The 8,659-nt window shown below is 39.5% G+C and overlaps 1 long non-coding RNA gene across 1 annotated transcript; it reads left to right on the top strand.

Moving 5' to 3' along the window:
* The first annotated feature begins 3,951 nt into the window (after positions 1-3,951).
* Positions 3,952-7,784, top strand: LOC107560392 (uncharacterized). The gene is made up of 3 exons (XR_001605724.1): positions 3,952-4,025; positions 4,118-4,189; positions 7,219-7,784. It is a non-coding gene; the product is annotated as an uncharacterized lncRNA (long non-coding RNA).
* Positions 7,785-8,659: the final 875 nt, after the last annotated feature.

Here is an 8,659-nt window from a genome sequence, read left to right as displayed (position 1 = left end):
CGTTGTAGAATAAAGTTAAGAAGCAAATCTATTTTCCGCATGCACAGTCATTGGCAAGTGGATTGACTGATTTGGCAATGTCCCCTTTAGGACAACAGAGGGAGTCAAATACTAGGAATCAGAGTAATTCAACAATCTCCCCTACTGACTGCCTAATTTCACCCTCTCTAAACACAGGCTTTTGCTTCAGAAATCAGTAGAGTCATTATCAAAACTGTCAATGATGATTTCATTACACGGTCACAATAGATGATTACATATAGACAGTTTCATGGTGGCCTGCTACAGTAGTGTGAGTGTTCTTCCTGCTGTCTTCTGGAGTAAGTGCACTGTCAAATTTGGTACCTGACGTTTGTTTGATTGATTGATTTCTTTGAGGGATATGCCTAATAATAATTTATGAGGAACAGAGAGAAAAAGAAAAGGCTAATTTACTGCTTCACCGATTGACCTAATTGAGGAAAATGACATTGTCCAGAACTGAAAGTGGAAGCTAATTATTGACTTAATTATTGTTTAATTATCTGATTCCATTTTGTTTTTCAATGCAGTCTGCTAATAAAAGTAATTGGCCTGTAGTTTCTTGATGCAGCCAGTAAACAAAGCAAGGTCACTGACTCATTGACAGAATGAATTTGACTGGATTCCAGTGGCATTTCCAAAATGTAAATATTGGACACGAGAAAGCTGATTGCACTCGGCCTCAAATGCAAATACTCTCTGGCCTACCTGAGCTGGATAAGTTAAGAATGTTGCCAGCACAGAAAATTACTGTTTGCTTTCTTCAGCAAATAAAATAATGTGGCACAGTCTGGTTTCAGCCTGAACATTTTAATTTCATCCAGTCAATGCTGAATGTTTTATATGTTCTGCTGTGAAATAGTAATAGCAATATTTGTGTATAGTTTTCTGTAGGCAACAGTGGTACTGTCTCTTAGGGATTGTAATGTATGAGTTCACCTAATGAGGTCTGACCTAAGAGGTCAGCAGAGCTCAAATTCAGCAAGTCTTTTTGTGCTCCCATTTAGTCTTTAACATACGCAGCAAGACCTGTTTAAAACACCTTTTTTGAGAAGACTTTAAAATAATGGATTTCCAACACACTTTCAGAAGGTGTTTGCTCCCTTGGTCCGTTGTTTGAAGTGAAAAAAGCAACACTAATGAGTGGCTGGGTTGTTGTTTTCTTCCTTGACTAATAATTCAAGAGACTATGAAGGTAAAAATCAGTCCCCAGAAATTCATAGGCAGTGGAGGCCTAGGCTTAATGAAATGAAAGACTAACACAGCAAATTGATTCGGCTATTCAGCACACAGCCTGTAATAAAGCCAATGACAACAAAATACAGCAAAATCGCAGAATACAGTCAAAAACACCCTTGAAAGAAATTACTAACAGTGAGTCCATAAAAAGCAGACACTCAGTAGCCCATTGTGTTTGAAACTGCAGATGAAAAATATCCTGTGTTCATCCTCTCCATCACTCTGGGTCTCCTCTGAGACACCAAGGGCCTGCTTATTCTGATCTGCAATTTGGTTTAAATGACAGTTAAAAATTGCAATTGGCAGCCCCCCAGTAAAATATGCCATGACAGCAAAAGCCATAAAGCAGGCAGAACGAATGACTTCACGTCTACATAATAAGTAATAACAATGTTAGTTTGAATAAGAAAAGCCAGAGCTGGATTCAGATGCAATATTCATTGTTGGAATATGCACGACTGGGGAGAGGAAAGAGGAGGGAAAAAAGCATCAGCCGAGTCCCACACACAGCAATAGTCTTGTCTTATCCCTTAGGCTATGGCCCGGCTAGCACCTCAATGCAGCAATTATTTGCTATAATGACTGCAGTTCAAATAAGCCCGGAGATTTTATTAAACCAAATGAGGAAATCTTCAGTGTATTATCACCTTGTGATTGACAGTGACAAGTGTTGGGCCGGCTCAGATGTGAGTGTGATGAAGAAGCTCTCGGCAAAGCTCTCAATAATGTTCCCCCTGATAAAGTTGCCTATTGAACTCCAGCGAGAAGAGAGAGCAGAACTGCACGCATATTAATTCTCATTGTCAAGAGGTGGTTAAGGGAGCAAGGGCAGACAGAGGAGCGAATAGTCTGGCTGGGCTGGAAGTCCCTTACACTGCCTGGGCTGGCATTTTACTGCACTAATGAAAAGGAGAGCTATTGTGCCCGATCGTGTGCGTAGATTTTACTATATGATAGTAATAATGAAAGAGAAATATTCATATTAAAAGCAAAGGTCATTCACAGAGTAGGCTAAGCTTTCCTAAGCTGCAACCTTTACAGGAAAAGACAACCTGTGATGCAGATGAAGAGGAAAGAGGAGTTAGAGAAAAAGAAAAAGAGACAGAGAGTGCTGTTTCTTAGTCTGGACAAAGGGGGGAGACAATGCACTGTTCATCAGCTGTGTTTACGCACAACTAAACCCTGCTGTAAGGGATAAGGGTTTATTTTGAGATAATGACCATTATTCTGGCTTACACAGACTATTTGACATGGTTAAAAATATATATTATCTAAAGGCTTCTATTAGAAGTGTCCATTGCAACATACAAAATGACAAAAATTGCCATTTTTAATACATTTACAGTTACAATATTACAGTAAATTAACACTGAACTCCTATGAGGTCATGTTTTGCGACAATCGATAACTGAGTTGCAAGGTGGAGGCAGTTTCATTTATATGAAATGTGAAATGGCAAATCCGCAATAAATGGGAAAACAGCGCCGCAATATCGTGATGAAGTTCCAAGGGAATTTAGGTATTTAGGCTTCAAAATTAATAAAAGTTACATTAATTTGTGAAAATTATCATAATGAACAATTTTCCTTCTGATTATTTTTTCCACACGGATGCGCCCATTCATTAAACTAAAATTATAAACATAAAGGATATCTCGGTATTAATATTTCCTCTTTTTGTTAAAGCTCAATCAACCATAATGTCCTAATTTTTCTCTCCGAACCTCATTTCGCATTATCTCGCTAACCAAAGATGGGTGTCCCAAAAGGGATTTATTTCATTTATCGGGATTATTGAATTGAATGAAATTAAACTAGACACCTAACGCAGTTAGGGGCACGGCAAGCTGAATTTAAGTGTGATTTAGGCAAAGGCAGTCGACTTCCATTCGAGAGAAATCTGAATTCAACTGCTTTTGCCTAAATCAAACTTAACGATGTTCATGAAATCAGCCGTGAGCTGAAGTGAAGGTACGTTCGACGGTGGCGCGATTGTTTTTGTTACACAGTCACGTATTTACACATTTTAATAGGCCCTAATGTAAAAAAAATTAAGAAAATTCATCGAGACTGGATTAGTGAAAGTTAAATTAATCAGTATGAATACTTTTTGCAGCAGAGCATTTACAGACACATTTGGCACTTCAAGGCAATATGAGCTATTGAAATGATTTTCTATAAAATACGGATTAAATGTTTTTGAGCCCCTTTCTCTGAGCTGCCGAGCCTGCTTAGCAAATTTGAAGACAAACCAAGTTCTTAATTCATGTTTAATAATCACAGCCAGGTACACGCTTGTTTCCGGTCAGCAGTAATTCAGTACATAAACAGCAGGTGGCAGCCTTTCTCTATCATTGCCTCCGCGTTTCTCTCCTGGGCTGAACTTCTAAACCCCTCTGAGATGTTGCTTTCCCAAGCCTCGGAGCTCATGCCTGTGAAACGCACTGCCTATTAAAATGATTTTAAAAGGCAGCGCCACGGTTATAACCATCATCTCCCAAAAGCTGGTGCCACACACACAACAGCATGTGGCGGCTGCCACAAACAAAGGCATGCCCCTTTCCTCCCCGATCGCCATGGTTACAGCCCCAATCCTGCCAGAGGCAATTACAGCCCTAACCAAGTGTGAGGTCTGAGAGAACCAATCACTGCTAATAAGATCAAGACCTAATGCCATGCCACCCTCCAACACCTCTCTCTCCCACATTTCTTGCTTTGCTCCTCTGGTGTGTTGGGCACGGCTGAGCTCGAGACAACAGCGCATTGGTAATTTACACACTTGAGAGTTAGAAACGATAATTTTTACTCTAAATTTTGTACTAGATATTTAAGGGTTATGTTTATGCTTATTCTATCAGTGGACCAAAGCTTGCTTCTCCAACATGCTAGCTTGGGCTCTTCACATCCTGGGTCATGCAGAGTTCAGATGGGTAGGCCTACATCTTTTTTATTATGATTCAGTTTACCAAACGCTATAAGACATGTGGTGTGTTGTTGTTCCCTGTATTACCATACAGGTAAAGTTGGATTCCTGATTAATGACTCCCATAAGCCTTTTATTTTAGTAAATTAAAAACATACAGCACAACCAGTGAAGTCCCGATTCTTGAGCTTGACTCTTCTGGTTATTTTTAGCGAATCAACATCATACAGTGCGACCAGTTAAGTCCCACTTTCCGAGCTTGACTCTTAAGATTCTTTATAGTGAGTCAGAGACATACAGTGCAAAGAGTGAAGTCAGATTCTCAAGCGAAGAACTTTGAGAAGCTGGTTCTTTTTAGTGAATTGAACGCAGAGTGACAAGTGAAGTCTGATTCCTGAGCGAAAGAATTTTACGAGCCGGTTCTTTTTAGTGAATCAGCGTCATACAGCGCAACCAGTGAAGTCAAGCATATTACTTTTATGAGCCGATTCTTTAAGTAATTTGAAAACAGTGTTGACAAGTAAAGTCTGATTCCCTAGGCCTAGTGAAAGCCTTTTATAAACCGGTTCCTTTTAGTGAATCTACATCATGCAGTGTGAAGTCTGATTCCCATAAGACTCTTATGAGCCAGCTCTTTTTTAATGAATCAAAAACACATATAAATTCAATAATTTTGCCCGATTCATGAGCCAAGAACTGATATTGTATTATATAAAAATATACATTATGAGTTTTGTCAGTGGCATTTACAAAAATGTAGAAATGAATAAAATAGCCTATTACATTTTTTTTATTACTAAAATGATCTTAGTATTTAAAACTATGCATCCTTTGTTCACAATTTCCTTTAGTCTCAAATAACTACTTTATCACTACTGAGTCTATTAAATTCAGATTTTATTATATTCAAGGATATAATTAGACTAAAGTGGCAACTTTGAGGCAGTCTGCCATCAAACCCATCCTCAGCATGTGTCAGCTTTCAGGTGCTGGTGTTGAATACTGGGTACAGAACAGACACCTGAGACATCGGCGGTGTGCATGTGTCCCTTAACAACCCTGAACAAGTTCAGGTCCTCCTGCTATCATCTCATCACCTGCTACAGGAATCTCTCCGTACATCTCATCTTTCAAAGCTGGAGAGACAGTCGAGGAAAGAAAAACATAGAAAGTGTTCTTAGATCAGTGTGTTCATGAAGGCCTTACTCTAACCTGCTGCTTGGGGAGACGAGGACGTTAGTGACAATGGGAAATCAGAGCATCTGCGAGCTGATGCAACGGATGAATATGTATAAGGCTCTTTCTCTCTCCCTCTCCTTCCCCCCCGGTGGCCTCGCACATCCGTGGTTTTGCTCAGGGAGTCCGTGCTTCACGTGTGTAGCATCGCTGTCGCTCTGGCAGCTTGCTAAATAATTTGTGCTCTGTTAGTGGGGTCATTGGATAGAGAAGCTGAACTCTGAATAATTTATCCGCAGATACAATCTGAGCTGCCCTCTCTCATATCCTTCAGCTTTCAGACGGCCGGCTGCGCGCACGCTCACGCACAAACCTGTTACCGCTAACACGTTCATTTAGATGGAAATAAGCACCGACAAAATGGGAAATATAGGGCTGGTGGACTTTGTCCTGATTGTGACCCAGAGGATCTGTAAGAATCTCATCGTCTTCCATAAACACAGAAAAATTTGCCTGTGGATTATGTGGACGGAAATGAGACAAAAGGCAGCACGGCCGATGGGCTTTGTATACCTACCTAATTGCTTTTCATTATTGAGCAGACAATGGGAACATGAGGAGAGGGATGAAAGGACTACAGTTGTTCTTGGTAGGGTTGAAATGTACTGTATTGCTGTGGCTGTGTCTCAGATGTGCTGAAACAAATAGAGAATCGCACCTGATGGCTTGTCGTGCCTCCCGCAGAATATTAATGAGAGCATCCTTCGTTACAGTGAGATCAGACACTTGGACAGAAAGAAATGCACACCTGGACACCGCACACCTGAATACTGAACACAGAGCAGATGAACCTCCTGTAGAGCTTTTTGTCAAGGAATCAAGCTTTTTCGGCTCCTGGAACAGAGCACAACAGTGGGCAGCCGCTTTCTCGCTGGCCTGGGTTGCTTGCAGTGTGTTTTCCCATTCATTTTCTCCACAGGAACATGAAGGTTCTTCAACACGCCAGGTCTGAGATGAATCACAGCATTACTATATCAAAAAATCAAAAAGAAAACCAGAAAGTCATCTTTTTAAGTGGGAGAACTTGCACAATTGGTGGCTGACTAAATACTTTTTTTCCCCACTGTAAGTGAATGAACTTCAAATCTCATTAAGCTTTACAAAAGGTTTTCAGGTTAACAGTGACTTCTCTGTGCGTGTGAGAGAGCATTTGGTTTGATACAATTTTTGTTTTTTAGATTTTACTCATAAAATGATTACATGTTAAGATTACGATTTCAAAAAGATAAAAAGACAAAGTTTGTATATTAAAAATACTTATTAAATGTAATTTAAAAAAAAATGTAAAGTATAAAAATTCATAATCTAACAAACAGTAATGGCCACATGGTAAAATTTAAAATGTACCTATTTGCGTACTGAAATTTAAAACATCTATGTAAACATATAAGGCCCATTCACACCAATTATGATACCTATAACTATAATTTTAATAATAGTTCTAATTTGAATGGAAAATGAATGTGGAAAAAAACAACTGACAGCCAATCATAATCCACCAGACTTAAAACAGCTTAAGTATTTAAATCTGCAGAAGACATAACTGCAGCCTTGATTATAATACACAAGACATTATCATCTCTTGATGTGGATGCTAATATAATTATCCATATAGTTATCACGAACTGGCCTTTATAGCTGTTACACTGTTAAAAGTCTTGAGTTGATTCTTATGCACCACCAGTTGAATACATGCCATACACTCAAATCCTAAAACCTAACCTTACTTAAAACCCTAACGCAATTTTTTGCTGCTTTACCAGCACAAGTTTTTTCTAGTTTGTTTTTTTCTGTACACAGAGAAGGACCTTACATCAGCTCTGGTGAACCACTGGCGGAATGATCAGCCAATTACCATTGAAAATTTCCAACAGACAATTATGAGAAGGGAAGAGCGAGACAAAAAGCAGAAAAGAGGCCAGTCATCAGATAACCGCACTGTTGGATGTGTCTCTCTCTATCAGAGCTCACCAGTGTGGAAGACAGACTTGACTGGTTTTTCACCGCAAGAGAACTTTAAACTGGGAACATCCTGTTTGCTGCGAACAGCAACTACAAATGACATAATTACACTAAGCCAATGCAAATCACTCATTGTATTACTGTCCCTAAGATTCCCTTGCAGTACAACAAATTTTGCCTAAACACAGCACAAATACTACACTTCTGTGGCTAAGAGCTGCATATCGTGTGTGTGTGTGTGTGTGTGTGTGTGAATGAGTCTCTTGTACAGTATGTCCCAGTTGCTCTCCAGCAGAAAACCAGTACTACATACATCTAAATAAAGCCATAATGTGCTAATTTTACCCAGCCTACAAAGATTACGTTTTCCAATATGCCCAATTAGTGCAAAACACCTGACCCTCCACCCCTCTATAATGAATTGTCAGCTAATCTATCCCATCCCCTGGACATTAGTTGTCTGGAAGCATAAGCTAATATGAGCAGTATAGCCTCATTTTCCAGATCTGTGCTCGCACCGCACGCCTCTCACTTAACGCTCCAAGTCAGATGTGCCATGAGCCACAGCTTTAATATATCATGCAAAATTAGGTCAATATTAATAAAGCACAGATCCAAATGAATGCTCCACATATGCTGTGAGGATGGAGGTTTTAATAGAGGAAAGGTGTGTGAAATAAAATGAGCGTCTTCTGAACTGGAAAACGAAGGCTGTTTGTAGCAACAGAATGACTGGAGAGCAAAGTAAGAGAGGAGGAAAAAAGGGAAGGATAGATACAAAGTTGAAAATCCTCCATAAATCATGACGTTTTACCTCAAACCAGTCCGCACATGAAAAATGTGAGTTTACGGGAATAACTCTGACTGTGAACAATGCAGCAGTGTGTTTGAGTGGGAGTGTGTTTGTGTGGCAGGTCTGGAAGCACTTTGCGTCCAGCTTTTCTTTTGTCTTAGTCTGGACAACTGTCCTTTGAAATCTGCTCGCGTGATCATAAATTCAAAGTGCTCTGGGATGACGATCTTGTCAACACACTCTCATAAGGAAACATCACTCTAGACACTTATCATTCTTGTGCTGTACTCAGCATTCGCCTCATTTCATAGCTTTCCATTACTTTAACCAAGGCTAAAACCTGTATAGTTTAGATTTTTGATGATGCTTTTCCATAAAATGGATGATTTTTTTTTTTTTTAAAGAGGACTGATTTATACTTTCTTTCTTGAAAAATTGCAAAAGCAACGTAATTAATAAGCCATCTAAAGCCAAACACCAGTTTTC

Source organism: Sinocyclocheilus grahami, unplaced genomic scaffold, assembly GCF_001515645.1.
Source record: "Sinocyclocheilus grahami isolate Dianchi unplaced genomic scaffold, SAMN03320097.WGS_v1.1 scaffold723.1, whole genome shotgun sequence".
Lineage (NCBI taxonomy): Eukaryota > Metazoa > Chordata > Actinopteri > Cypriniformes > Cyprinidae > Sinocyclocheilus > Sinocyclocheilus grahami.
The sequence above is the reverse complement of the archived record's forward strand: the minus strand, read 5'-3'. Positions and strand labels throughout refer to the sequence as shown.